The sequence below is a fragment of the Sus scrofa genome, chromosome 6 (genome assembly GCF_054392235.1).
Source record: "Sus scrofa isolate SSC_HxYL_T2T_F1_AM1 chromosome 6, Sscrofa_HxYL_maternal_Yorkshire_Landrace_v2.0, whole genome shotgun sequence".
Taxonomy (NCBI): domain Eukaryota; kingdom Metazoa; phylum Chordata; class Mammalia; order Artiodactyla; family Suidae; genus Sus; species Sus scrofa.
In genome coordinates this window covers 32,317,456-32,344,766 of record NC_139388.1, presented here as the reverse complement: position 1 = coordinate 32,344,766, position 27,311 = coordinate 32,317,456, and the positions used below count along the sequence as shown (strand labels likewise).

The following is a 27,311-nucleotide window of genomic DNA, read 5'->3' as shown; positions in this document are numbered from 1 at the left end:
AAAGGGTATAAATAATTGAATCCTTCTTAACCTCAATCCACACTGCAGATAAATGTAGCCTTTCAGAAGTGATCCTGCCCTTCACCCTGCCGTTCTCCCATTCCCGATGGCACGTCCTTCATCTGAGCAGAGAATCACTGCCTGAGTCTGTAGCTTGCATTTGGCCTCCAGCCTAGACCTCCGATCCCCAAGCAGAGCCAGAGCCCTTCTCTGAGTTCTCAGGAGGGTCAATCTCACTGCCACTGGCAGTTCCCTGGCCCCTCCTGCAGCCTCCTTCCAACAGGTTCCAGGATCCAGCTATTTTGATGGTTGTTATTGCTTCTCATGGTTGACACACAAGTGCATCTGAGAAGAGCATCTATTTTAATGTCTGAATTACTTTTCCTCAAATGAATGGGCAAGGTCCTAAAACTCTCCCTATTACAAAAGACAATTTGATTCATCACAAATGAAACCCCTCTGAGCATAAACGACTAAGGTTTGAGCCACTTCAAGTTATTTTTCTTGTCTGATAAAACCATTATCACGTTTACAGCTTCGACAATGCTGGACCACATTCCTTTGATCATCTTATAAAATTAATTGATCTTGCTTATCTATTGTTCTATTTTAAATCGTTTAATTGAGGATATTAAGAGAAGTAATGGTAACAACTAAGGCATTTATTAGGCACCGATTTTCAGACGTGCAATGTGTTTTTCATAATCTGAATTTCTCTATCGCCAAATTCTATTCTTGTGGGAATTTACATATAAAGCACCTCCGGCCACAAATTATTTTCTGTTGCTTAATGTTTTAAAGGACAGACATACGCTGTGGCAAATCACTGCAGCTATACTTAAATTTTAATTATTCTTTTAAATCAGATAGATACCCTGCAGTGAAGTTCTTATAATTAAATAGAAATTAAAAGTTTCTAAAAGCCTTAATTTCAAGTTCAAATTTAAATGCAAATGAATGCATGGGGATGGAAGGAATCTTGTCACCCCTACCCCCACCTTCACTTTCCAAAATTAGCAGAGAATTCTCTAAAAGCTTAGGCTAATCACCACATCTTATACTGACCCCCAAAGAGGCCCTTGGACTCCAAAGCCATTCCATTTCCCAAGGCCTGGCCAATGACACACACCAGACAGGCTGGAAGACCCAGTTTTCCCAAGTAACAGGTACCTCGGAAAATTATTGTAGTTTGAGTTCCCCTGGAAGTAGACCTTGAGACAAGAACTCACGTGTAAGACCCAGCAATTCACATTGCCTTCTAAAACCTGCCAGAGCTTAACCATGAACAACTAATTTAATTATATATATATATATAGTTAAATATGTATTAATTATATATAGTTCTGTGTAAGTTAAATTAGTTTTATATATATGTACTTATTTTTTGCCTTCTCATAGCATATGGAATTCCCGGGCCAGGGACCAGATCCAAACCTCATTCGCAACCTAGCTGCCACTGCGGCAGTGCCGAATCCTTTAACCCTTAGTGCTGGGCCAGGGATCAAACCTGCGTCCTGGCACTGCAGAGACACCTCCCATCCCAATCCTGTTGTGCCACAGTGGGGAACCCCTATATATATATATATTATCATGTTAGTTTCAGGTGTACCACACAGTGATTCAGTTCCATATTAACACTTTTTCAGAGTCTTTTCCATTGTAGGTTATTACAAAATATTGAGTACAGTTTCCTCTGAAGACAGTAGGTCCTTGTTGGTGATCTATTTTATTTACTGATCTTTAAATAAAATTTTTTGGAGTATAAGTGACTTACAATTTGTGTTCGTTTTAGGTGCACAACAAAGTTCACCAGCCATACACACCCATTATTTTTTGCATTCTTTCTCTGTATAGGTCAGAGTATTGAACAGATTACCCTAAGCTAAATTGTAGGTCCTTGTTACTGATCAATTTTGTACATAGTAGAGTGTCTGTGCCAATCTCAAACTCCCAATCCTTGTTACTGATCAATTTTGTACATAGTAGAGTGTCTGTGCCAATCTCAAACTACCAATCCATCCTTCCCCACATGCTTCCCCTTTGGTAATCACAAATTTGGTTTTGAAATGTAATTACTTTTTTTTTTTTTTTTTTTTGGTCTTTTTTTCTTTGGGGCCGCACCCGCAGCATATGGAGGTTCTCTGGCTAGGGTTCAAATCGGAGCTATAGCTGCCAGTCTACACCACAGCCACAGCAAGGCCAGATCTAAGCCGCATCTTCAACCTACACCACAGCTCATGGCCACTCCAGATTCTTAACCCACTGAGGGAGGCCAGGGATGGGACCTGCATCCTCATGAATACTAGTCAGATTCGTTTCCGCTGAGCCACAAAGGGAACTCCTTTCATTACATTTTGAACGCAAAGCAGGCTGGATCCCCACACGTGTCTGAGCTGCAGGAACCCAGCCCTTAGGCTACCAGAACACAGGGTGTGGTTGTGCCACCACCCGTCAAGCTGTTTAAGAGTATGAACTTGTGAAATCTCCATATAAAACCACAGCTGTGATTGAAAAGGCCACTGCTTTTTTTTTTTTTTTTTTTTTTTTTTTTTTTTTTTTTTGTCTTTTAGGGCCACCCCTGTGGCATATGGAGGTTCCCAGGCTAGGGGTCGACTCAGAGCTGTAGCTGCTGCCGGCCTACACCACAGCCATAGCAACACCAGATCCGAGCTGCAACTGTGACGTACACCATAGCTCACAGCAATGCCAGATCTTTAACCCACTGAGCGAGGCCAGGGATCGAAGCCATATCTTCATGGATACTAGTTAGGTTCATTACCACTGATCCACAGCAGGAACTCCAAAAGGACACTGCTTTTCTCTCGAGGTGTTCAATAATCTGTTCCTGCACATTACACGGTTCCTTCTCAATACTATAAGCACCCAAAGGAGACCTGAGCCAGCCAGTGGAGTGATTCTTTCTTGCAACAAAAATTTATATGCACCTGATATCTTCCAGGTCCCATTCAAGACACTGGGGAAATAGCAGTTAACAAAAAATCCCCCAAATTCTCTACTTTCATGGGACTTACTTCAGTTAGGAAGATGAAGCCCATCACCCCTGAGGAGAAAGGAGCCAGGGCAAGTCCTGCATATAGACACTTGGAAAGTTCCAATAATATCCTTCGGTGCTGGGCTCAGAAGGGCCTGGCTTTGCCAGCTGCCCAGGCTTCGATCCACTTCTGCGTCAAAATTGGGACCCTCACAGTCATTTCTGGAGTCGTATTTCACCTACATGTAGTTGTAACCCAAGCCAGATTGCCTATCAACCTCAGCTCCTTCCCAGCTTCATCCCTGCCCACGCTTTGTAGCTGTACACAGCAGCTTTGATTGTTTCACTGAAAAACGATTTAGCAGATGAAATATCTCCCCGCAAAGAACGATGGTCCCTTAACCTGTCCTTTCAGGCTGAAGTCACCGGGAGACGCTAAAGGGGCACATGTGTTATTCAACAAGAGTTACATCTGCTACAACAGCGGAGACCCAACCTTCAAGCTCACTCACTGCCTGGTGCCATTTGGAACCGGCTGTGCTGGCGAAATGGCATTGGGGGTAATAGGAAAGCTGATAGCTCAGAGCTGAAAGACAAGACTGTACAGACAGCAAAACAGCAAAGCAGTTATTTGCTGTGATTCTGATCATAACCCTAACAAGAGACTCAGACCCTCCTTTTGCTCCAGAGACGTGTGCCTACAGCACGGGAGTGTTTGAGCTACCTTGTGGCTGAGAGAACTAAGACATGTCAGTGATACACAGCAAATCAAAGTGAGTCTCTCTCCTTCCCCAACTGCCGTTTTTGCAGAAATAACACAAACTCATGGACACTACAATAGAACAGGGAGCCAAGGAGCAGTGGCTCTACTAAAAAGAGTTTGTGGGAATGTTGATTAAAGCAAGTCTTCCCTCCTCATGGAAAATATTGCACTGGAGTAGGATCAAAAAGTCAGAGTTCACCTTTTAGCTCCATCTAAGCTGCATAGACAGAAGTTTGTTTTTCTTGTTTCGCGATGTTGGTTTCCTCTCCAGCTGCCCTAGGGCTGCCCATGTGTCATTCCCACTGCAGAACACACAGCCTGAACCAACATCTCCACTGGAAGCCTGTTTTACTGATGAGGAGGATGAGGCCCAAGGAGGCTAAGTGCTGTCCCCAGAGTCACACATCAAGCATCTCCTTCATGCCAAGCAGCTAAATACTGAAACTCAGAAAGGACCGAGACATGGGTTCTAGTGAGAAGGCATGACGCATCGCTCCTACATGAAGTAGAGATTGAACAAGGTGAGGGGAGGTGCACAAGTGAGTGATCCTAACTTCAGGAAGACAGATGACACATGCAGTGCCCTCTGTCTGCCACAGCATCCCATTTTCCTTTTAAAATAATTCCATTTTTTTTTTTTAACTTACAGAGCCATTTAGTTTCACTAGTCTAACATGAGCACTAGAAAGAATAGTGTGTGCGTTCCTGGGATTTAGAGCATATCTGTTAGTTTATCAGTTGTGAGTGACAGAAAATACAACTCAACCTGCTAAACAAACAAAAATAATAATAATTTTAAACGTGTTCTTATAGTTAAAAAATTAAGATTACTGTCTTCAAGCATGGCTTGTTCCAGTGGTTCAAAAAATATTAGGACTCAGTTGAGTCCACGTCACCTCTATGTTGGCTTCACTCTCAGGCAGATTTTCTCCATATGGTGGTTGTAGATAGCTCCAGGTTCACTCTTCAGAGCTCCTACAGAGAGAGAGCTTCTTTTCTCCAAGATGCTTAAACAAAAAAAAAAATTCCTAGGCTTGACTCTCATTGGCCCAAATCAAGTAACAGGTCTCTCTCCGAACCAATCCCTAGGGCCAGAGGCACGTTAGTCTCTGATTGGCCACATCGAAACACAGGCTGAGGGTGGAGTCAACACCACTCAGGCTACCATTGGCTGAGGATATGGGAGGGGCAGTTACCCTGGAGGAAAATTGAGATTGTTGTCTGAGGGCTGATTGAATGAAAGAAACAAAAGCTATCTATCAAACTAGGCTAGCCTTTGGAGAGGAAGCTGAGACTGTGAGGACCCCTGGGATGGGTGGTAGGGTTGGGGAAAGATGGGGAGGAGGTTTCTCTGAGTGTTTGTGGTTCATTTCATTCAGGAAAACATGTGGGTAGTTTTAATTCAAAAGAATTAAGCAGAGTTAGCAATTTCCTGTACCGGTTTTCTGGGGGAAAAAAAAAAAAATGACACCAGCCCAACACCAGGCACTTGGCATTCGATTCCTACTGCTAGCACGCTGACAAATTGCCAATATACATGCAGTGGGTGTTGTTAAGTACCTCACATATTTATGCTGACTTCACGGGAGCAATAGATTCCGTGGTGGAGACGTTCTTGCATATTTATTGGGAAGGTGCTTTGCATGGCCTGCTGTGTGCTGCCTTCTGGCCTCTCCATCTCTATTTCCAGGCGTCGTAAGTATTGATTTGAATAAAGTCCTAATTGCAACAGAAGCCTTTGCAGCTTAACTGGAAGTGATCTACACTGCAGCATATGATGTACCATTTTATGTCATTCTAGATTTTTCTTAACGCTCTGTTGCTGTCTCTAGGTAACAGAGAATATTCTGAATGGCTTGGCTTTCTCCCTTTGCAGATGCCAGATGGAAGGATGCGGATGAAGAGGACAGGAATAATCAGTGTTTACAGCAGGGGAAGTGGTGATGCTTGTGCTGCATTGGACCCGGGTTCACCTGTGGAATTATAAGCCCTTCAACCAGCTCCTTCAGTTCAATGAGAACAACCTTGGGGTAATTTTTGTCTTCAGTTTTCCTGTTGGAGAGAAAGGGGGTGGGGAAGCAGACGCAGGCAAAAACCCAGAGTCCGACTGTGTGAAAAACCTACTTCAGTTCTGGAGTTTCCCACGAGGCTTGAAATAAACAGCTTTTGGATGTGAATCACCACGCCACCAGCCCCAGAGGTGGGTCTCCTGATGGATTCATCCTCCCCCGAACAAAGACACACACTGTTCTATGGTTTGAAAGATGACGCGCCATTCCTGGGGCACGAGTCTGAGCATGCGCCCCCAGGCTTGCAAAATCCGCTCCCCCCCAACCGTGGCCTCCTTGTGACCAACCTCACAGTCTGTGGGAAGTCTGGCCCGGGGGTTGGGCCACAGAGAATTTCAGTGTGAGGGTAACTGGCCTACAGAGGGACAGAAGCGACAATCCTGATCTTCTTCAGGAGGGTCAGAGGGACCAGGACGCTGGGATCGTTTAGTATTCTCGGTATGCACCGATGACAGGGGATAGAAGACAGAGGCCAGGAGTGCCAAGCAGGAAAAGAAAGCTTGTTTCCTGCTTAAAATTGAGCAGTCTTTCCTAGACAGTTCAAGCCACCAAAAAACAAACAAACAAAAGCTATCCAGATGGACTTCTGTAATAAACTTCTGAGTAGTACAATAACCACCCCCCAAAAATGTTTGCCTCTGAGGGTGTTTACTTCTCTGAGCATTTCTGCTCTTCCGTGACTCATTTCTCCAGCAAACTGGGCTTTCCTGAGACCAGCTATGGATGCTGCTTGAATTTGCATCTCCCTCCCCGTCACGCTGCTGCCAGTTTCAAATCCTGAAGCTAAACAACCAGGATGCAGGGTTACATGCACTCTGGGGTTTGGGGGTGGGAGATCTCTTAGACCTGGCCTTGAACAAGAGTAGCTAATAGGCATTCTTTCATTCAACCCAACACCCTCTTTGCTGGAACCAGGAGATATTCAGATTTAGATGTCCACAAAGTGCTCTTGTCCTCAAAGGGCAGATGTGTCAGGGGCCATGAGACCTACACACCATGGTACTATTACGAATGCTATGTTTCAGAAGAGGACAGGGAGGCAGAGGGGGGCCTGGGTTGGGAGGAAGTGGTGGCAGAAAAATTACGAACCAGGCCTTGAGCCACTGGCCAAATGATGAAGACTTGCGCCAGGAACTGGTCCCAGTGCTTTGCATCCATAAAGTCATTTCATCTTTGTGAGCCTACGACCCAGACCCAGCTGCTATCCCAGATGAGGACACTGAGAGACAAGACCAGTGCAGAGGAGCAGAATCCTATGGAGCCTTCCAGGACAGACCCCTGCCCACTCCCCAACCCACCACCTCTGCTTTAGCTTCTCTCTGCAGCACCCAGCTAATGTGCTAATGATGCACATTTCCTGATTCGTTTTACTGAGGCCAAAACCCCCACCAAATGGAAGAGTTAACTCTTCGATGATTCCCCGGCCCCCAGAATTGATTATGTCCACCCTGTGACACCGCCTGTGACCTCAGCCTCAACCAATCAGAGAACCGTGCCTGAGCTGATGACTACGGTACATCTCCTCTTCCTCACTTGGCCTTTAAAAATGCTTTCCTGAGAGTTCCTGTTGTGGCTCAGTGGATGAAGAACATGACATAGGATCCATGAGGATGTGGGTTCAATCCCTGGGCTTGCTCAGTGATTTAAGAATCGGGCATTGCTGCAAGCCACAGCATAGGTCAGAGTGTAGTTGAATTGCGGCTCCCATTCCACCTATAGCCCGGGACTTTCCATATGCCACAGGTGCGGCTGTAAAACTAAAAATAAAAAAACCTCTCCTGAAACCCTTTGGGGACTTTAGGTGTTTTGAGTACTAGCTGCCTTGTACTCCTTGCTCGGTGCCTCATAATAAACACCACACTTTCCGTCACCACAACCCAGTGTCAGCAGATGGGCTTTACTGCCATCGAGCGGGGAAAAAAAAAAAAAAAAAAAAAAACAAGAGTGGACGGAAGAGTTGGAGAGAAACTTTCCCGAGACAGAAGCTAAGGTTAAGGAGCAGAGTCATTGGTGACATTAAGGGGAAACAGACCAAGAGGTGACCGCCAGCGGGAGGTGGAAGATGAGGGTAACCACAGCGATAGCTCCAAACTTCTTTAGTTGAGCCATCCTTCTGAGTGCTAACATACCATAATGCTGTTCATTCCCAGGCTAGAGGTCAAATCAGAACTACAGCTGCCAGCCTACACCACAGCCACAGCAACGATGGAGCCGAGCCGCGTCTGTGACCTACATTGCATCTCACAGCAACACCAAGATCCATAACCCACCTGAGTCCTTATAGCTATTAGTTGGGTTCATTAACCACTGAGCCACGCTGGGAACTCTACCTGTTCATATTCTTATGGTTATTCATATGCCTTCTCTTATGAAGATCCAGCTCAAGTCTTTTGGCCATTTTTTGGTTTGTTTCTGTTTTGTTTTGCCCGTTTTAAAATTAGATTGTTGAAACTAGCACAACATTGTAAATCAACTATACTCCCATATCAAATAAAAATTAAATTACATTGAAAACAATAAAATAAAGTTGGGTTGTTTATAATTTTTGTTAATGATTCCTAGGAGATCTTTCTATATTGTGGATAAGTTTATATATTTTGGGAAGATTTTCTCCTAGTCTGTGGTTAGCTTTTTAATTTTCACAACAGTTTCTTTCAATAAGAAGAGGTTTTCATTTTGATTCAAGTTCAATTTATCAAGCCTTCCGTTTTATGGTTAGTTCGTCTTGCGTCCTATCTAAGGAATCCTGGCCAGCTCCAAGATGCTAAAATTATTCTATGTTTTCTTTAGGAAGCCTTGGGGTTTCATCTTTCACATCGTGGGCATGGCCTGTGCTGATATCCTGGGGCTGGTGAGAGGGTAAGTGGCATGAGAGGTTTGGGGTGGGTTTTTTCTTATAGAATGCCAGCTTGGATCCTGGTTCCATCCACCATGGAGCCAAGGACCTGGCTGCCACTTAGTTTCTGATTCCTGCCACTGGCAATCCACTCAACAATCAGGTAAGCACGGTACCATCCAGTCCTGACTTCCGGAGGCAAGAAGCAGACATCCTGCCTCCCAGGGAGAAAATGCACGTGCGTTTTTGGTGGGTGTTTAATGACTTCTGGCACAGAGAGTGGCGCTGGTGAAATCTTACTTGCTTCATCTTTATAAAATATTTAGTCTTTTAATTATACGAACTGCCAAGATTCAGGGCCATGCTTTAGTCATTTCCCAATTGAGCTCTCAGCACAACCTCTCCGATGGCCTCTTCCGAGCATCTATCACATGTTTGCAATCTCTCCAAACCCATGAATCATATTTAAATGCTTTCCATATCCCATAATTCTCCTTTTACTGCTCTATTCTGTTAATTACACTTGCTCCCTATTCATCTGAGACGTACAGTTTGGGGCTGGGATTTGGAGAGAGAGAAAAAAATGAAAACAAACTTCATAATGAAAGTTCCTTCGTATTGGTGAGGTTTAATCCAGGTTTGTGTTTCAGCTTGCACTTTGAATTCCTTCTCTAACTACTTCTAAGTAACTCCATCTGCCGCTGGGTTGGTTCCCATTTTTAAACCCACTGGTTGAAATCCCTTTGTACAAGGATCGCCTTCATATTTAATATGTTTCTCACATATCATCATCTTCTCACCCACTCATGTCAACCACATCAGGCCATATCGCTCAATTTCTACAAAAACCTGAGAACATAAAAATGTGCACCAGCACAGCCAGCTGGTGAGTAGCAAGGCTACCTTAAAAAATAAAATACAAAGTATTTGCAAATGTGTGTGTATGTGTCTGTGTGTGTGTGTCTGTGTGTGTTTGGGGAGAATAAAGGCATGAGTCTAATTTTATTAAAGCTGATGAGATAGAAGCAGAAATATTCACCCAATGCTGGCAATCAGCCCATAAACCTGATATTTTCTTTAAACAAATAGTGAAATATTTAAATGGAGTATAATCTATGAGAGTATTGAATCACTAAGTTGTACAATTGAAACAAGTATAATATTGTAAATCAACTCCTCTGTAATCTAAAAAAAATAGTAAAATAAAGCTAAAGCTAAAGCTTTATGGATTATCTAGAAATTCCAAGGAAGGATACAAGGCACAATAATGAGAGCTGTTGTCCCTTGTGGGGTCTCTGATGCTCAAGTGATCAGCTCCCTGCTCTCTGTGTGATTTATCACCAATTACTTCCTCTGCTTGTGCCTTTCCATTCTTCCAACACACCACAGACACTCCCACCACAGGGCCTTTGCACCTGCAGTTTCCTCTCCTTGAAATGCTCTTCCTGGAGCTAGCTCCCTGACTTCCTATTTCCCAAATCAATGAGCTTTTCTTGGGCTTTCATTTCTAACAATTTCAACAACCATTACTCCAATGCTTCATTCACATCCCTCTGCCCTCATGTCTTGTCTTTGCCTTCGCACTTGTGACCATAGAGCACAGAATTTATTTTGTTTTATTTTCTTATTTATCATCTTTTCTCTCACTAAAATGAAACTCTGTGAAAATGAGGACTTTTGTTTAACTTCGTCCAGTGTCACATTGCCAAGGGCAGCCACACAGTTGGTGCTCAACAGATATTAGTTAGATGAATAAACAAATGAAATCACAAAAATGGATCATTCCAAGGCAGGGAACAGAGTAGCATGCAGCTATGGGAGAATCATCAATGTCAATATGGAAACAGAAAAATGTCAAAAGGAAGCAAACTAGGTAAGACAAGCTCTGGTTACCAACTCATCATCCCATCTCTTCTTTTCCATAAAAAATTTGAGGGAAAAGACAGCATAGCAGCCAATCAAAATCTCTGTTTTCCAGCCTCCCTTGCACATAGAGGTGGTCTCATGACTAAGTTCTAGAAACAGAAATAAGTAGACACTGTTGGGTGGAGTTCCTGAGAAATTTCTTAAAAATGTGCTGACTCAATTGGTAGGGGCCCTTTTGCCTCACCCTCTTTCTCCTCCTTCTTTTCTAAAACATAGATGTGATGGTTGGCACAGCAGGGGCCATCCTGTGATGCTGAGGCAAACTTAAAGATGGACATAATGTGCTAGAAATGGCCAAAGAGCTTGGGTGGAGATAGGTAGAAATAGCCAAAGAGATAGTCTGGGCACATATTGTCACTGCTGCATCAGCATTGGGCTGCCTTCCTCAGGATTTCATTTTATGAGAAGAAAATGAATCCCTCTCTAGTCCAAGTTTTTATTTGTGAGTCTGAATTCCTAATAGTTGAATGCTGTTACTAAGTCAAACTACTGCGCAAGATAAGAGCATCTGCTTTGCTTTTGTTGAACACTTGATAGTCATCATGGAAAATTGTCTCTGTGTTGGCCACGATTTAGAAACTGCACTGTCACCTGATTATGTAGCATTTTCTACTCTGATGCCTGACTATTACGATATCCTCTTTCAAGGCCAACCTACTACAATAGAGCTACAACAAATCTGCCCAAGTTTTTTCAAAAATAAGTTATTGTACAAATTTGTACTTGTGTTGAAAATAGCATCCTATAGCAATCAGAGATGACTCAAGTAGCTCTCATTTGCAAAGGCTTGATAAAAGGGAGCTTGAATCAAATCATGCTAATTGTTCCTTAAGATAGTTTGAATGTTTGAAAATTAGCCACTTTCGGAGTTCCCGTCGTGGCGCAGTGGTTAACGAATCCGACTAGGAACCATGAGGTTGCGGGTTCGATCCCTGCGCTTGCTCAGTGGGTTAATGATCCGGCGTTGCCGTGAGCTGTGGTGTAGGTTGCAGACGCGGCTCGGATCCCACGTTGCTGTGGCTCCGGTGTAGGCTGGCAGCTACAGCTCCGATTGGACCCCTAGCCTGGGAACCTCCATATGCCGCAGGAGCGGCCCAAAGAAATATCAAAAAGACAAAAAAAAAAAAAAAAAAAAAAAAAAAAAAAAAAAAAGAAAATTAGCCACTTTCTTCTAAATTCATAAGTTTTGGACTATTCCTTTTTAGAGAAAATTAAACTTATTTGCTAAGTACCCACTTTTACACGTAGTTCAGGGAACTGCTCTTCCCCCACCCACTACCTATACATCGTTATGTAAATATCACAGTCTTAGTAAAATGTAGCAAATGGTTGGTCCAAGCTGGAGCAGATGACCCAGTGTGGGCCAATCAGAGCCCTTCTCTAGCATTTCTCTTAGAAATAGAACCAAGATTGGAAGACACTGAACATGTACAAACCTGGGAACTCTTGTTGGTCGTGTTTCAACACTCAGAATGAGAAGTGGAGAAATCCAACAATACAGATAAAGAAGATATTGAAGCAGACATAAAATGTGTTATGTATGTGTAAGTGTGTGTGTGTGTGAGAGAGAGAGAGAGAGGGAGATTGGGTAGAGAGGGGAGAAAGAAGGGAAGGAGAAAAAACTGAATAAACCAATAGACTTTCTTGGTTCCCCCCAGGATAATTCAGATGCCTATTTCTATCCCATTCCCAGGTCTTGATTTTCTTTTTTTTTTTTTTTTTTAACCCTGGCGCATTTCACTATTAGAGAGTTCTTTTTTCTTTTTTTTTTTTTTTTTTTGGTCTTTTGTCGTTTTAGGGCCACAGCTGCAGCATATGGAGGTTCCCAGGCTAGGGGTCAAACTGGAGCTACAGCTGCCAGCCTACACCACAGCCTCAGCAATGCCAGATCCAAGCCGCATCTGCGACCGACACCACTGCTCACGGCAACGCCAGACCCTTAACCCACTGAGCGAGGCCAGGGGTCGAAGCCACAATCTCATGATTCCCAGCCAAGATGGGAACTCCTTGATTTTCTTGACTTTTACTAAATTCCTGAGGCTTCCTCCAGTAATTCACTCCTTTTCACATAAATTCACCGGAATCCATTTCTGTAACTTGTAACCAAAACTTAACCACCACATGGACCTCCAAATACTCTTTTGGAATTTGAGGAACAGTCAATGATTTGTGTGTAGTATCTTAAAATGGTGTTTTAAAGACTTTTATGGTTTAGCTCTTATATTTAGCTTGTTGATCCACTCGGAGTTAATTTTCCTCTATGGAATGAAGTAAGGGTTCAACTCCATTCTTTTGTGCTAAATATCCAATTATCTCAGCATCATTTGTTGAAGAGACTACTCTTTCCCTGTTGAATGCTCTTGGCTTCCTTGTCAAAAACCAGTTGGCTGTAGATGAAATTGAGACCCTTTCTTGCCTTGGCTTTAGTGACTTTCCATGCACCCTGCTCTCTGTCTCCTTCGCAGGCTCAACATCTGCCCAGCCAGAAAGGCTCAGTCCTGTGCATATTTCCCTTATCACACACACTCTCTCTCTGGGTAATGTCTTGCTTTAATTACCACCCATTTGCAGATGACTCATAAATGTGGACTTTTTGCTCAGCCCTTTCTGCAGCACTTTCAACCTACACTTTAATCCAACTGCTAACTCGCCTGTGTCTACTTGGATGTCACAAAGTCATCTCAAAGTTCACACATCCAGGAGTTCCCACTGTAGCTCAGTGGTAACAAACCCGACTAGGATCCATGAGGATGCAGGTTTGATCCCTGGCCTCTCTCAGTGGGTTAAGGATCTGGTTGCTGTGAGCTGTGATGTCAATCACAGAGGCAGCTTGAATCTGGCATTGCTGTGGCTGTGGCAAAGGCTGATAGCTGTGGCTCCAATTGGACCCCTAGCCTGGGAACTTCCATATGCCACTAGTGTGGCCCTAAAAAAAAAAAAAAAAAAAAAAAAAAAAATTCACATATCTAAAACAAAACTGTAGCTCTTTCCCCCCACAAATCTGGTTCTCTTCTGATGTTCCTTATCTTAGTGAATGGTACCATTCATTCTCCTGTTATCCCAGCCAAGCCTTCCCCCTAACCTCCCATGACTGATCTACTAGCAAAGCCTATGAATCGTGAATCTTATCTATCTCCCCAATCCATCTGCTTCTCTCTCTCTCCACCAGGAACATTCATTATTTGAGGCCCATGTGGAAAAAAAAAGAAAGAAACATTATTGAGGAACACAATTTTTTTAAACAAAGATGAAGCAACAAATCAGATCCATGGATGGGAAAGTTAATAGCGCATAAAAGTCAGTACTTCCCAATCAGAGGTTTTCATTCAGTTCCAATGAAATTAGTTATTCTTTAGCACGATCAAAAATGTTTACTGGTTAAGTATGAAACGTTTATTGGTAACCCACCAAATGACAGGGAAATCTTAAAATTCATCTGCAAATTAAATGGGCAAGACTATGGAAGATGTTGTGGAAAGGAAGAATAATGAATAATAAAGTGACAAATAAGACCTATAGAACTACAATGATTAAACCAGCACATTGTCCACATAAACACAGACAAATCAATGAAACAGGACTCGGGTTTTTAGAATTTCAAATTCTTGAGAAAAATGAATAGTTAGCAGGTTTAGAAAAATTGGTTTTCTCTTGAGACAAATACAGTTTGTTTCTTACACTGTATACAAAAAGATTCTGAATCAACACAGAGTTACATAAAATATAAAGAGAGAAGTATCTGACTAGGATAGGAAATAGCTGTATGTTTTTAGGTTAGAAAAGATATTTCAAGGAATTCCCATCCTGGCTCAGTGGTTAACGACCCCAACTAGCATCCAGGAGGACCTGGGTTTGATCCCTGGCCTCGCTCAGTGGGTTAAGGATCTGGTGTTGCTGTGAGCTGTAGGGTAGACCGGCAGCTGTAGCTCTGATTTGACCCCTAGACTGGGAACTTCCACATGCTGCGAGTGTAGCCCTAAAAAGACAAAAGAAAGAAAGAAGGAAAGCAAGGAAGGAAGGAAAGAAAAGAAAAGATATTTCAAAACATAAATGCAAATGAAAATATCACAAAGGAGCTGAGTGGTGAGCCCGAATGCATAAAAATGGAAAAAGCACTTTAAAAATAATTAAAATCAAAAGGTAGATATCAAAATAGGTTAGAACACACAATATATACAAAGGATTAATATCTTTAAACTCTAAAGAGGGTTTACAAATCAGTGAACAAAATGAAAACCCCAGTAAACAAATGATTAAAGAATCCAAACAGCTGAGTCACGAGAGAAGAAACTCCAATAACCCATAAACTAATGACAAGTATTTAACATCACTATAACTAAAACATGCCAATTAAAACAATGACGACTTCCCTCACCAAATTCTAAGAGCCAGCAAAAAGGAAAAAGTATAACAGACACACTGAAATACGGCTGGTAGTAATATAAATGAATATTACTGCTCCTGGAGTTTAATTTGGCAAAATGTATCAATAGTCTTGAATATATTCCCTGCTTTGAACTAATCACTCCCCTTCTAGGAATTTTCTCCAGCTTAAGAAAATGACCTGAGATGTACCCACATGTGTCTAGATAAGCCTGTTCATTACAGTGGTCCCTTTAATAGTAACCACGAATCCAAAACAGCACGCAGGTTTTAAAACGTCGAAATGCATTAGGTATGCGTATAGGATGGAATACTGCACACGCACTGGATACACAATTTTAAAAGAATATTTAAGGAAATGGAGACATAGAGTTAGAAAAATACGCGGATGACTGGTGGGAAGAAATACCACAAAATGTCATCAATAATTTTCCCTAGAAGGTGAGATAATTATAGGTGGCTTTTATTTATTTGCCATCCATTCTGGCATGGTCTTAGTTCTCCAAAACAATTATTTTTGTTTATTTTTTTAAATGTTTAATATGAATGCGTTATTACTGTAAAGCATTCAAATAACGGGGTAAATCGATGGCGTCCCCTTTTCTCTACCAGCCTTAGGTGCCTCCCCAGAAGTAATTACTGGTAAAGGTTCATGTATATCCTTCCAGACATTTTTCTGTGTATTTACGTGAATGTACATGGTAACTAATTTTGGAGTCAGAGAAATAGAGTTACGTAATGCGAACCGAAGAAAAAGCCTTGGCTGGATAGTTTGATGAATGATCCAATGATTAAAACTTAAGGAATGAGGACTTTGATTTGATTTCAGAGGAAAAATCATTCACTTCCATTTTTACATGACCAGAAAAAAATTATCTGGGAATCATTTTTTTTTTTTTTTTTTTTTTTTAAACTGAGCTCGATCAAGTGTGATTTATTTATTTATTTATTTATTTTTTTGTCTTTTGTTGTTGTTGCTGTTGTTGTTGTTGTTGTTGCTATTTCTTGGGCCGCTCTCGCGGCATATGGAGGTTCCCAGGCTAGGGGTCGAATCGGAGCTGTAGCCACCAGCCTACGCCAGAGCCACAGCAACGCAGGATCCGAGCCGCGTCTGCAACCTACACCACAGCTCACGGCAACGCCGGATCGTTAACCCACTGAGCAAGGGCAGGGACCGAACCCGCAACCTCATGGTTCCTAGTCGGATTCGTTAACCACTGCGCCACGACGGGAACTCCTGGGAATCATTTTTAAAGTTGAGATGGTGGGCAAGGTCTCTGAACAAAGAAATAAGCTTAAATAAATTAGAAGCAAACTATCTTCTGTCTGTCTCTCTCTCTCTTTGTTTTTGTTTTTTTGTGTTTTATTAGAAAATGTTAAACCTATCCATGAATCTTTCGTTAACATTTTTGAATAACAACTTTCTGGAGAGTTAAAGCCATGGATGAAATACAAATAAATCCAAGGGGAAAGCCCCTACCCCCACCGCCGAGGGTGGAACAATCCAGCGGGAGTGTCCCTGTCACCACGCCAGCTCCCGTCTGCTCCCTCCGTCCCCGTCCCCGTGGTGGGCCACAAGGTGAGGGCGAGGATATTAAACGGTTCTAATCCCATTCTACTTTATGACTAGCTCGAGAAATGACCTCTAGCGAGATCTGGCCCTTGTTCTATCCAGCAAGTAGATTTTTCTTACAGAAAAATAAATTAAAAAGGTGTGACCTTGCTGAAGGCTGGCTGAGAAAATGAGGTACATCTTGTCACGGCCAGAGGAACCTATTTGTTCAATTTGAAAGGCTGCTGCTTTGCTCCGATTAGAAGTTAAGATAAAGGCTGGGGTTGAAAAGAGGAGAAACATTTCTAAGCGAGGAAATTAAAGAGCTACACTGGAGAGCCTTTCAGCACTACAGTTGGCTTTTTGTGTGGGGTTTATCGGGTCCCATCAGCCACACCTTGTCCCTGGTGCTCCACGCTCACTCTCCTCTGAGCACACAAAAGCCTGCCATGTAGGGGGTCGAGGAGAAGCCCCCCTCCCCAGTAGGCATTAGCTGCACCCACCCCCTCTCCACGGGCAGGTCGCAGCAGTGGAAAGTGACCCACCCAAATTTTATCTTTGTGTAAAAAGACTCAAAGTCACTTCATCGTTTGCACTGAAAAGACCCAGTCAGGAAGCTTTCTACCTCCCTGGCCAATAAATGTATCACATTTTGGAGAATGCCCCAAAATTCACTCAAATAAATGGTCATTGAAATGCCTTCATGTCCATAAAAGTTTCAAGCCAACAAAAATTTCCACCCAAAGCCCCTGCAGCAAAGAAACCTTCTTTCAGCTTCTCTCGTCATTTTATAGACTTTTTTCTTTTCTTTCTTTCTTCTTCTTTTTTTTTTTTAATGCTCCAGAATGTCTTTCAACTTTTAAAGTAATAGCTTGCACAGGAAAAGAAGAGGCAAGAAAAAATGCTGTGTTTTTCCTCATGCTCTAAATTTACATCCAACATCTTTCCTCCAGTTCTCTTGGCCTCTTGAGGTCCACAGAATAGCTGGACAGGCCAGACTTCTCCACCTAGAATTCAAGGTCCTTGATCCTATGAGACCAGTTCACCTTTCCAGCCTTACTGCTCTTTATTCCCTTCCACATTCTGGCCCCAAATATATTTTCCTCCTTCCTACCTCCAGATCTTTGCTTGAGCTCTTAATGCTGCTGGAATTCCTTTCCTCCCAGTTTTTTTTTTTTTCTTCTCCAACACCAGCTATCTACCTGGTCATGTGTCTTTATTTGCAGACCATCTACCTGTTTGCAGAGTGTGTCAGCTTGCTAAGCTTGCCAGAACAAAGGACTACAGACTGGGTGCCTTAAACAGCAGAAATGCTTTTGCTTGCTGTTCTGGAGGCTAGAAGCCTGAGATCAAGGTATCAGCAGGGTTGGTTTCTCCTGAGGCCTCTCTCCTTGGCTTGTAGACGGCGGCTGTCTTCTCTCTATGTCCTCATGGGGTCTTCCCTCTGTATATGTCTGTGTTCTAATCTCCTCTTCTTATAAGGACCCCAGTTATAGAGGATTACGATCTACCCTAATAACTTCATTTTAACTTAGCTGTCTTTTATTTTATTTTATTTTATTTTATTTTATTTTATTTTATTTTATTTGCTTTATAGGGCCACACTCGCAGCATATGGAAGTTCCCAAGCTAGTTGGGTTCATTAACTGCTGAGCCATGATGGGAACTCCCGTTTTTAGTTTTGAGACCATGATTTTAAGAAAAGAATTGAGGTTCTTAGCCCATCCTCCCCAAAATATTTTCTCTAGATAAATAGAACTAAATAGTATGGAATCAAAATGATTCCACTGAGTGATGCCTCAAATTCTTCACATCAGCAAGATGATCCCTGGACTGGACCTTACCTCTGTTTGTATTCCTTAGCATCCTAAGAGTGCTGGATGCTTGGGTGCCTGCAAGAACGAGGATGAAACACTACCAATTACCAGGAAACAATTATCAGAAATGCCTGCTTATGAGAACAGCTGGTGACAACAAGGAAAATTATGGCACCTTCAGATATTGCCAAACATCATCAAGAACAAATTACAGTGTCCAGCATTAACAACTGCTGGCTGGGTTGTATTTCCCCCTACATAGTTCTTTTGAATCCTTCAAGTTCACCTTCTATTACACAGGGAACCAAGGAGTATTTGGGTTTGGTTTGGTTTGGTTTTTTAGGGCCACACCTGTAGCATATGGAGGTTCCTAGGCTAGGGGTCCAATCAGAGCTGTAGCCACCGGCCTACCCCACAGCCACAACGATGCCAGATCTGAGCCACGTCTGTGACCTACACCACAGCTCATGACAATGCCAGATCCTTAACCCACTGAGCGAGGCCAAACCTGTGTTCTCATGGTTCCCGGTCCAATTTGTCTCCCCTGAGCCACGATGGGAGCTCCCCAAAGGAATATTTGTAAGACACTCAGAACACCATGCCATTTCAAAACAATTGATGGTGTCGCTGTGTCCCAGTTTGCTTATTATATCTGTATCTATATCTTATGTGTGACTAAAGAATGAGCTCTCCTACTTTGGCTTCTCCCTACTGATGATAGTAATAACTACAATTTTGGAATGCTTCTTAAGTGTCCAACCAAATTCTAAGAGCTTTATACCCTGTATGCTCTTAAGCCTTATTGATAACAATCCCATGAGCTTCGAACGGTGATTCCCCCAGTCATACACATGAAGACAATAAAGGTTAGAGGGTTTAAGTGTCTCCCGAAGGTCGAGTCCCATAACTAGACAGGATGGAGACCCAGAGCTGGGGCTTTTCTCCAGAAAAGCCTTTGCGACATTTCTGGTCACACTTCTTCTTTCTAAAGCTTTCTTTTCAGACACAATTTTTTGTGTTCCTATTGCAAACTCCATTTTAAGTTCTTGAAACACTCTCTTATAATTATCACCAAACAAATGCAGCAATTCTACAAAGCCCAAACATGTGTTGCATTAATTCTCACAACTAACATTCTTTCATTTTTCTTGGACTTTAAGCAAAACGGACCATCAGCAAAAGTGTTTGATAAAATGACAGGTGGAATTCCATCCAATTAAGACATAAATATTTTTCCAGAGGCTAAGCTCACTGCAAAATAATAATCTTCACTCAACACATCTTTACATGTCTCTGGCAAAACACCTGTCTAAAACTGTTAACACTAAATATTTGGGGAGCTCTGTACTTCAAAGACATCCCTGAAAACGTCAAGCATTGTTAAAATGTTGATGTAATTTTGGTTAAATGCTTCTGTGACAACTGTCTGACTTGATTTGTTTTAGCTGAATACATTTTGAATATTGCTTGGAATCTGCGAATTGGTCATTTGCCAAAAGATGAGAATTGGGCTGAAGTCAAAAGAATTACATGCATCAAAGAAATGAAAAAAATGGGGGGAATCTTCGGGTATTTTAAAAATGCAATTTATCTTCTGGACTGGAAGCTTCAAAAGAATATTCCTACCAATTGATAGCATTTGCAGTAAAACTACAAGTATACAGCAGAAGTGTTCATTTTTTAATTTTAATTTTAATTTTTTGGCCTTTTTGCCATTTCTTGGGCCGCTCCCGAAGCATATGGAGGTTCCCAGGCTAGGGGTCGAATCGGAGCTGTAGCCACCAGCCTACGCCAGAGCCAGAGCCGCAGCAACGCAGGATCCAAGCTGTATCTGCAACCTACACCACAGCTCACGGCAACGCCAGATCCTTAATCCACTGAGCAAGGCCAGGGATCGAACCTGCATCCTCACAGATCCAAGTCGGGTTGGTTAACCACTGAGCCACGATGGAAACTCCACAGCAGAAGTGTTCTGATTCTTGACCAAATTCACACAGATGGAGTCACACCTCCAGTTCCTTGTGTGGAGAATAATAAGCATATTTTAAAGTACCTTGACAAAATCAGTGATTAAGCAATACAAAATTGAGATGTTTTTGTAGGGACTTTTAGTTGGCTACCAAGTGCTTAGAGTGATTGGAATCACAGAATATTAAAAGCAGTAAAAAAAAAAAATAGTGTACATCTAGTCCTATCTGCCTCTACTCCCTCCATTTTTGGATAGGTAAATTGAGGCTCAAAGACCTAAAGCAATCCATAAAGCCTAAAGCCTACTGCAAAGAGGTAAAAAGTTTGAGTTGACAGGTGGCTAGCTGGGGAGACTTTATGGAACATACCAACATATGATAAAAGTGGAATAAAAAGGTTGAAGAGGTGCAATGATGTCAAAATAAGAGGAACTAAGTTACTATGGGTAACTGCTATGGGCCAGGCATTGTGATAAGCACCTTACATACATCATCTCATTTAATTCTTGCACAAGGATGTCATTATATCCCTTTTTACAGACAAAATCTTGAAGCTATTGTCCAGTTAGGTAGATAGCAACTGACAGAGTCAAGACTTGAAGTCAGTTCTGTCTGACTCAAAATTCTTATTCTTAACCATATGTTGAACTTCCTCCCAATGTGTGTGACTACAGAGCTTGTTTCTCTTCCATGGATTTAAGTAGACACCATTATAACTTGTGAAATCTACCAGGATCATGATTTGAAGGGTCTGAATCAGCTGCAGGTCACATCTAAGCTACGGAGTCTGGACAGAGCATGTTATGAGGGCTAAGGGTACAATGACCACAGTCTGAAATTTTTGAAGAGACCCCAATTCAAATATTCTGTCCCTTTGTCCCCATAAAGATCTAAACAAAACCAATGTCGAACATGGAAGAGATCAGTTATTTTCATTTTCTCTCCTTAGTGGGGCTCTGTCTGTGGAAGACACCAGAAACCCAAGTCAAACTGGCAGAAACAGAATGGGAATAGACTGTCTCAGTGACCTGAAAACTCTTGAGACAGGTCTGTCTGCAGATACATGTGAATCCTGGGACTCAGGAAAGTCAGCGGGACTCCAGTCCTTCCCTTTTCTTTCGTCAGATCTTTGTGTCATTGTTGGTGATACTTTTTTTTTTTTTTTTTTTTTTTTTTGTCTTTTGTCTTTTTAGGGCTGTGCCCGTGGCATATGGAGGTTCCCAGGCTAAGGGGTGAATCAGAGCTGTAGCCACTGGCCTACTCCACAGTCACAGCAACGCCAGATCCCAGCCATGTCTGCAACCTACACCACATCTCACCGCAATGCCAGATCCTTAACCCACTGATCAAGGCCAGGGATCAAACCTGCCTCCTCATGCATACTGGTCGGCTTCATTAACCACTGAGCCACCATGGGATCTCTGATACTCTTAGTTAGAACCCATCTACATGGAGGCAAGAAAACCCTGCCTCTTCCCACCCTTCCCAATGCCAGGCTTACATCATTCTGGCTGCCAGCAGCCCCATGAAAAAGAATTTCTCTACCTCGGCTTTTCCAGATTGGGTCTCATAGGCCTAACTAGTCACGTGTCTGCCACTGGACCAATCACATGGAGTCAGAGGGATGGAAAGTGCTGATCAGCCAGGCCCACTCCTAGCGGCTTGAAGATGTGGGTTATTGTCTGGTCAAAGGAATTATGAATAGGAGATGGGTGGTTCCTCTAGAAGGAGGTCTGAGAGCTGTTACCGGAAGTGGGGGAAATCAATGTCAATCAAGCAAAATCAACACACGCTCACATCACCTGCCATGTCTCAGACTCTCTAGGGGAGAAAGCAGGGACTAGAGAAGGTGCCTCTCGTGGATATACAGAGCTGAAACAGGGGTGGGAAACTGAGAGATGTTGTAGTTTTCAAACTTCAGTTACTGCAGAATCACCAGAAGAGCTTTGTTAGACAGGTAGATTCCCGTTCTCCACTTCCAGAAATTCAGCAGATTTGGGGCTTTAGCATTCACATTTTAAATTTCTTCCCTCCATATATTCTAGGTCAAGACCTGTGAACTATATTTCAACAGACATTGGTTTAGACCCTAGGGGGGTAGACCAGTTATGAAGTATTAAGTGAGTTTCACTAAATCTAAAATAACAGCCAGAGGGAGTCTTTAAAACAAACAAAACAAATCTTGACCACTGCTCTCTGTGAACTTCTGTCTCAGTCACCACACCTGTCAGGCAGAGCCAGGTGCTCAAGAAATAAATGTTCTGGGAAATGAGGATCTTCATCAAGGCAACTTGCTGAGGGGCTGGTTTGTTTCCCAGTAACACAAAGACATGTGGGATTTACACACAGCTTTGAGTGCGTGATCGGAAACACTCTAGCTTATCATCAAATGCATGCGCTTGACAAAGGGAATACAGTATTTTAATGAAATAAATGGGGTTCTAAAGTCTTTTCTAAAGGAGAGAGAAGAAAAGGAAAAGAAAGAAAAGACCTCCACAATTAGGAAAATATTTAAAGACCAGAAAAGTAGAAACAATATATTGTGATTTGAATCCTTCTCAGCTCTTCTTGCCTCTCCTCTCCCCTCCACATCCCCCTTCCTTCTTTTCTTTTCTCTTACCTCTTTTTTCTTCCCCTCTTTGTTAAATGCAGCTTTGGTCCTATCCAGGCCCAGAGCAGTAATGGGAGCCACAAATCTTTTTAAAGTGGTTCCCCACAATGGGGATAGAGCAGGAATCGCAGGGAAGGTCAACCCAACCTGGGTCCTAGGAGAGCCTTCTCCTTGCAACTTGAAACTTGCCAAGTGCTCTCACTTCAAGGCACACAGACCTAAGAGGATTAAGGTAAGTATCCTCCTAAAAGCTTGAAAAAACAAAGATTAGTTTTTAGCATCACAAAGAAACCTGTATTTATATGGGATCTGAAGGAGAGGAAATATGTTAAGACTTTTGGAGTGGGGGTGGAGGTCAGGAGAGAGACTGTAGACAGAAAAGACAAATCATTCCTCAGCAAGAGCGAGAACAATGTTTAGAAAGAAATAGGTTGAAATTGAGATTTAGGCAAAAGCAACAAGACATGTAAAACAAAACCTTATTTAGTTTAACTTACTAACTGAGCATTTGTGATTGGACCAAACAGTGGATTCTTTTTGTTTTTTTCCCACTGTGCAAGGGTGATGAGGATTATTAGGAATAATTAAGTCAGCACTGCAAGGACTCGTCCATCTTCATGAAAAAAAATATATATTTCTTTCAATAACTTCAAAAATACTTTACTACATAATCACAGTGGAGTAAATCACTTAAGCTCTTTTGATCCTCAGTTTCCAATGTAGTTTGATTAAATCGGTATTTAAGAAAAAAATTTTGGAGGTTGCAAAACCATTGAAAAGTCTCAAGGAATCCATAAACCTCAGGAAAATGCACTTACATGCAAAATTATGCATAGCATTATTTTGCACTGAAGATAGATTCCTCTCATATTGTCACCAATAAGATCAATTTTCAACAACATTTTGTCTCTTTCACTTTTTTTTCCCAGACAAAAATGAATGGCTACTTCATCCTCTTTCAAAAGGAAGTAGATAGCAATTTCATAAATAAAATAAAAAGAAAACTTTCATTCTGCTTGAAAGTATATTTCCACTGGAAGCTTCTTTTGTTTGGATTGACTCCAGAGGCAAACCCGTGGATGAGTCTTTGACGTGGCCATCGTTGACATCTGACCCATTTAATTGTTCATTCATTCTGCAAGGGACAAGTGCTGACAGTGCAGACATACCATCATGAATAGTGGCAAAAGGTGTCCCAACTCCCTTGCTCCTATGTCCAGGTAAGAGTGGGACTAGTCAGAGGAATACTAGAATTCCCCAAGACTTGAGCGGAATGCATTTTGCATCAGTACCATTGTCAAGTCAGAGAGGTCATCTGTGCCAGGATCTGCCTCACCGACAATGTCCACAACAGCTGACTGTTCCATATTTCAATGTTAAGGCTCCCTGAGCGTACGAAAATTTCTAAAAGCCCCTGTAGCCTCTCCCGTGTTCATCAGTTTCCACCTGTCCACAAACTGACAAGGATCTGCCACCATCAAGTGTACTTGGGAGGTCATTCCACTAGCACTGACCTGATGCCCCCTCATACTTCCTCCATTCCCAGATGCATATGTTAAAATTTTCCCTCTTAGAGGGGATGAGCATATTGGATGTGAGCAATGGCCCTTCATCTGCTTGTAAGGGCATGTTTTACAGTAGATTTCATCTTAAATTCCAGGAAATAGGTAAATTCACCAGCGCTAGTCCCCTTCCTCAGAGGAGAAGCATGAAGTCTAAAGGGTTCAGAGCTTTTTTTGCAACAGCTTCCATAGCAAGGATGCCAAGACCATGAATTAAGATATTTAACTTCTTTATCTGGCTTTAAAAAAAAATCTACCAAGAATGCCAAACCTTAAAGAAATTCTTCTGAGTTGTTTTCTGAATGGGCACTTATCTTCTGCCCAGCATTCAATCAGGTACGTTAAGATGCGCCCCTGGAAACTAGAGAACTTCAGGATTTTGGAGGAAGACTTCCCAGTCTGCTCTCATTTTCTGACAAGCCCCCCGGAAAAGTGGTGAATCAGAAACTAGCTCTAATGTCGTGGAGACACCTCCCTGTGGTCGACCAGATGTCTGTCAGCATTGTTGGCAGACTGTTTTGACACTAGTGGGATGCTCTGGAAAAAAAAAAAAAAAAAAAAAAGGCAGCATGTTAGGATAATGCACAGACCTTCTTTATTCACCAAGTAGTAAAACCAGATGAGATGTCAAGCTTTGCAGGTGTACAGCATCTTAGGTCAGATTTCCCCCAAAACAGTCCCTGACTGGGGGATGTGAATTCAAGTGGTTTATTTTGGAGGAGATCCCAGGAAGCACCTGTAAGGGAGTGGGGAAATGAGTCGGGGAATGGAAAGAAGACATTACAGAGTACGTCATCAATCTGGTTAGTGCTGTGGGCCACTCAGATGCAGTCCTGTTGGCAAATCCTGGGAGAGAGAGGAGAACAGGCTTCAGCACTGTCCCAAGCCAGAGATGCTTAAGCATCGATTCCCCATTCATCACTGATTAGGGGCTGCTCCGCTAGAGATACTAACTTTTCCAGCATTTCGAACCTGCCTGGTGCATGGACTGAGCTTAATCCAACATTACAAACATATTTTCAGGTAGAGAGAATGACAGGTGTTTACAGCAAGAAGTCATCAGAATTCGGGAGATGGTGAATGCCAAGGAGATATGGGCAAGACAGAGACGGGGTCCGCTACACACAGATACTGTGTGTTTTCTTCCAGACAATATTTTGGTCATTTCCAAGAGGCTGTTGCAATTTCTAAAAACAGGGTCACCAGCAACAAGTTTTCTTTGTTGACATCATCCTCTGTATAATGGACAAAAGCAAGGCTGCACAGAGGACATCTCTAATTGCCTCCAATTGTTTGATGAAAAGTGGCTGGGAAGTCCTCCATGCTCTGCTTCAAAATAGTGGAAAACAGATCAGTGATTCTGGAGGGGTAAGTAAGGTCCCTTGACCAAAGAAGTCCTACAATTTTCTTCTTCCTTCCAAATCGTACTCTAGCTCGGCCATTTCCAAGACACAGGGCTTGAACAAGGCTGCCACAACTACATGGATTATTTCATTGATGCTGAGATAAACATTCTCGTAGTATGCTTTGAAATAAGGTAGGCTTAGCATGGGACTAATGCAAGTTTAGGTAAAGTTCCAGTATTCTCAAAACAAGTCTCTGTTCCACTTAATGCTGTTTGGCCTAGAGGATTTTCAGGATGGACAGATGGAAAAGACCCCTTTAACCTGTTGGCTTCATGTTTTCATTGGTCCAAACTTCACTGCACTAGCTTTTCACTAGGTCTTTTCATTTCCAATGCTACAAGTAAAATGGTCTCAGTATATTTTCTTTGCAGAGTTCCCCTTATGGCGCGGCGGAAACAAATCTGACTAGCATCCATGAGGATGCAGGTTCAATCCCTGGTGTTGCTCAGTGGGTTAAGGATCCGTCATTGCCGTGAGCTGTAGTGTAGGTTGCAGACGTGCCTCGCATCTGGTGTTGCTGTGGCTGTGGCATAGGGTGGAGGCTACAGCTCCAATTTGACCCCTAGCCTGGGAACCTCCATATGCCACAGGTATGGCCCTAAAAAGGCATATTTTTTTTCCTCTTTAAGGTTTTTCAATTTAGGTGTGGCCTAGTGCAATCAAAGATGGATGTGTATCAAAATGTCGGAGGATCTTAATTCTTATTGATGGGGGAAATAATCTCAACACATTATTGTGATAATTTGAATGATTGTTTAGCATATTATCTTTTCTCTGGCTTCTTACATTTGGGGCAGAGCACACTTCGTTACCCCACTGATCTTAGGCTGGGCCATGGGACTTACTTTGGGAAGCAAACAGTCAGAGACCATAACACTGGCAGAAACCTTATGTGTCCTTGTGCATTTTGATTTGGCTCTTGTGCTGCTGCTCTCTGTAAGAAGAACATGTTGACAGTAGCCATTGGTCCAAAGAGGATATAGGGAGAACACCTGAGTCTCACCTACCCCTTGGGTCTTGGAGTTATGAGCCTGAAGTCTAGCTTAGTCCAATCAAGTTGCACCCAACCCAGAGACCCAGGGGTGACAAATAAATGCTTGCTATTTTAAGACATTGATTTAGGGGGTGGTTTGTTATGCAGCACTATTGCAACAATAACTGACTAACATATGACTTCATTGTATAAACCAGCATCCTTTTTATACTCACACTTGCTTAGAGTGAAAAACATCTTGGCACATTGGATTTAAAACTTTTTTTTTCTCTAAAAAGCCAGCATTTGAAAAAAATAAGTGCACTCAAGAAAATATAAAATACATTCTTTTTTTTTTTTTTGTCTTTTGTCTTTTGTCCTTTTTAGGGCCACACCCACAGCATATCGAGGTTCCCTAGCTGTGGGGGTTCCCAGGCTAGGGGTCTAATCGGAG

At 42.4% G+C, this 27,311-nt stretch overlaps 1 long non-coding RNA gene across 6 annotated transcripts in view; it reads left to right on the top strand.

Annotated features, from left to right (window-relative positions):
- Positions 1 to 27,311, top strand: part of LOC110260952 (uncharacterized) — a 255,028-nt gene that overhangs the window by 181,355 nt on the left and 46,362 nt on the right. Inside the window, exons 9-13 of one of the 6 annotated variants that reach the window (XR_014805885.1) lie at positions 4,064 to 4,276; positions 5,632 to 5,785; positions 8,615 to 8,683; positions 23,846 to 24,136; positions 25,502 to 25,846. This is a non-coding gene — a long non-coding RNA (uncharacterized LOC110260952). Of the gene's footprint in view, positions 1 to 2,959; positions 4,277 to 5,631; positions 5,786 to 8,614; positions 11,730 to 23,845; positions 24,137 to 25,501; positions 25,847 to 27,311 lie in introns of those variants that run through there. The other 5 variants (XR_014805882.1, XR_014805881.1, XR_014805883.1 and 2 more) reach the window with 5 other exon arrangements.